The sequence below is a fragment of the Humulus lupulus genome, chromosome 2, assembly GCF_963169125.1.
Source record: "Humulus lupulus chromosome 2, drHumLupu1.1, whole genome shotgun sequence".
NCBI lineage: Eukaryota > Viridiplantae > Streptophyta > Magnoliopsida > Rosales > Cannabaceae > Humulus > Humulus lupulus.
The window spans coordinates 259,507,259-259,510,628 of NC_084794.1; positions in this window are offsets into that span (position 1 = coordinate 259,507,259).

Below are 3,370 nucleotides of genomic sequence, written 5' to 3' on the forward strand. Positions count from 1 at the left end.
GGTTAAACTTGCAAACCCGGGAAATACTACCTATGCCAATGTTCTAGAAACGACAATAGAAGTAGAAAGGCTTCAGGCGAATGTTAGTAAAGAGGAGGCCAGTAAGCCTGAGCCTAAACAGCACAGTCAACCTCAGAATGGTCGAAACAACAACCACAACATCCATCAGTCCAACAACAATAGTAATGGTCAGAAGAGACGGCACCCTCACAATAAGCAGTCTGATAACGATAAAAGAGCACAGACAAATAACAGAGGCAATAAGTCAGGTTATGTAGAATACTCGTGATGCTCTAATTGCCAAAAGAAACATTCTGGTGAGTGTCATGCAAACTCCAAGGAATGTTAGAATTTTCGTCAGGAAGGCCACCAAAAGAAAGAGTGTCCCCAACTCAAGCCAGAGGGAAAAAAGGACAACAAGATGGTTCCTGCCAGGGTATTTGCCTTAACCCAAGGAGAAGCTGACGCTAGCAATAAAGTAGTTATAAGTCAGATTTCTATCCTCAATAATATATGTTCTGTATTATTTTATTCAGGAGCCACTCATTCGTATATCTAATTAGGAATGATAGAGAGATTAGACAAACCTTGTGAAAGATTTAGAACTAGGTTTGTAACAAAGTTTCCTTCAGGCGAAGTAGTCCTCTCATCACGGATAGTACGAGGTGTACCGATCAAGATTGAGGACATAGAACTAGAAGGAGACCTGATAGAACTGGAGATTAAAGACTTCAATGTGATACTAGGAATGGATTGGCTAGCAAGGCATGGCGCAACCATCAACTGCAAACTCAAGAAAGTGACGTTCGAGACTCCTGACGGTCAGAGACTATGCTTTATGGGACAAGTTTTAGGACTACGCACACCGCTTATTTCATCTCTCAAAGCTCAGAGGATGATAGAAAAAGGATGTCACGCATTTTTAGCCAGCGTCACGAATGTGGTAAAGGAAACACCACTAAAGGTTGGAGACTTCCACATTGTAAAGGAATTTCCAGAAGTATTTCCTGATGACTTACCATGGCTACCGCCGACTCAGGAAATTGACTTCATAATCGAGCTAGTACCAGGCACCAAGCCTATCTCCAAGGCACCATACCGAATGGCACCTACCGAACTCAAGGATTTAAAGACGTAGTTAGAAGAACTCTTAGGCTTGGGTTTCATTAGACCAAGCCATTCACCATGGGGAGCACTGATTCTATTTGTGAAGAAAAAGGACAGAAGCATGCGGATGTGCATAGATTACCATGATCTGAATAAGGTGACGATTAAGAATAAGTACCCGCTACCTTGGATTGACGACTTGTTTGATCAACTCTGAGGAGCGACCATGTTTTCAAAGTTTGATCTACGGTCCGGGTATCACCAGCTCAAGGTACGGGAAGAGGATATTCCTAAGATGGCTTTTAGAACTCGTTATGGGCATTACGAGTTTCTAGTTATGTCCTTTGGTCTTACCAACGCTCCAGCCGCGTTTATGGATTTAATGAATAGGGTCTTTAAGGATTACTTGGACAAATTCATCATAGTATTCATCGACGATATTTTGGTGTACTCAAAGGACGAGGACGAGCACGAGGAGCATTTAAGGTTGATCTTGCTGCGACTAAAGGAGCATCAACTTTACACCAAGTTCAAGAAGTATGAATTTTGGCTTTCACAAGTAGCATTCCTCGGCCATATTGTATCCAAGGACGGAGTTGCAGTAGACCCATCTAAAGTATAGGTTGTGAAGGATTGGCCAAGACCAAAGAACGCGTCAAAGGTAAGAAGTTTTCTAGGACTAGCAGTTATTATCAGAGGTTTGCGAAGGGATTTTCTAAGATAGCCACTCCGCTCACCAACCTGACCCGAAAGCAACAGAGGTTCAACTGGATAGATAAGTGTGAAGAGAGCTTCCAGTTGCTTAAGGATAAGCTATGCATAGCACCAGTACTTTGTGTACCGACACCCAATGACAAGTTTGTAGTCTACTGTGATGCGTCGAAGCAAGGGTTGGGTTGTGTGCTGATGCAGAATGACAAGGTGATAGCCTATGCCTCAAGGCAGCTGAAGGAATACGAGCAACGCTATCCAACACACAATATGGAGTTTGCAACGATGGTCTTTGCATTGAAAATCTGGCGCCACTATCTTTATGGAGAACGATGTGAGATTTATACAGACCACAAAAGCTTAAAGTATTTCTTCACTCAGAAGGAGCTCAACATGAGGTAGCGCAGGTGGTTAGAATTAGTAAAGGATTATGACTGCGAAATCCTATACCACCCGGGAAAGGCAAACGTAGTTGCTGATGCGCTAAGTAGGAAAAACTTTGGAAGTCTAGCAGCTTTAGCCAGAATAGAAAAGCCGCTACAGCAGAAGCTGATAAGTGCCGGAATAGAAGTAGTCATTGGTAAGCTGGCTAATTTGTCCATTCAGTCAAGTCTATTAGAAGAGATACGGATTGGGCAAGGGTATGATGACACACTAGTAGCACATAGGGATGCAGTAAAAGAAGGAAAGGCCACAGATTTCACGATATCAGTACAAGGGTTCTCGAGATATAAGGATCAGGTATACGTGCCAAATGATCAAGGAATTGAGATGAAGATTCTAGAAGAAGCGCACAATACCCCATATTCAGTTCACCCAGGATCGACCAAGATGACTCACGATCTTAAAGCACTATATTGGTGGCCATGAATGAAGAAGGATATAGCAGAGTATGCCAGCAAGTAAAATCAGAACATCAGCGGCTTGCAGGATTATTGCAACTGCTTAGCATTCTATAATGGAAATGGGATGATATAGCCATGGATTTTGTGACGGGACTTCCATGAACAAATAAGCAGCATGATTCGGCTTGGGTAGTAGTAGATAGACTAACCAAGTCAGCTCATTTCCTGCCTGTCAAGAGTACGTACTCAGCAGACCAATACGCAGACGTTTATGTCCAAGAAATAGTACGACTGAACGGAATCCCTAAGATAATAGTATCTGATAGAGGATTGGTGTTTACATCGATATTTTGGGGAAGTTTGCAATAAGCCATGGGTACCAAGTTAAGTCTTAGTACTGTATTTCATCCTTAGACAGACGGACAGTCTGAGCGTGCCATACAAATTTTAGAAGATATGTTGCGCACTTGTGTGCTTGATTTCGGAGGATCGTGGAGTAAGTACTTGCTGCTGATAGAATTCTCCTACAACAATAGCTACCAGTCAACGATCGGGATGGCGCCTTATGAGTTACTTTATGGAAGGAGGTGTCAATCGCCGTTACATTGGGACGATGTAGGAGAAAGGCAACTTCTTGGCCCTGAAGTTGTTAGAGAAGCTCAGGAAGCAGTAGCGTTGATTAGAAAACGTATGCTCGCTGCTCAAAG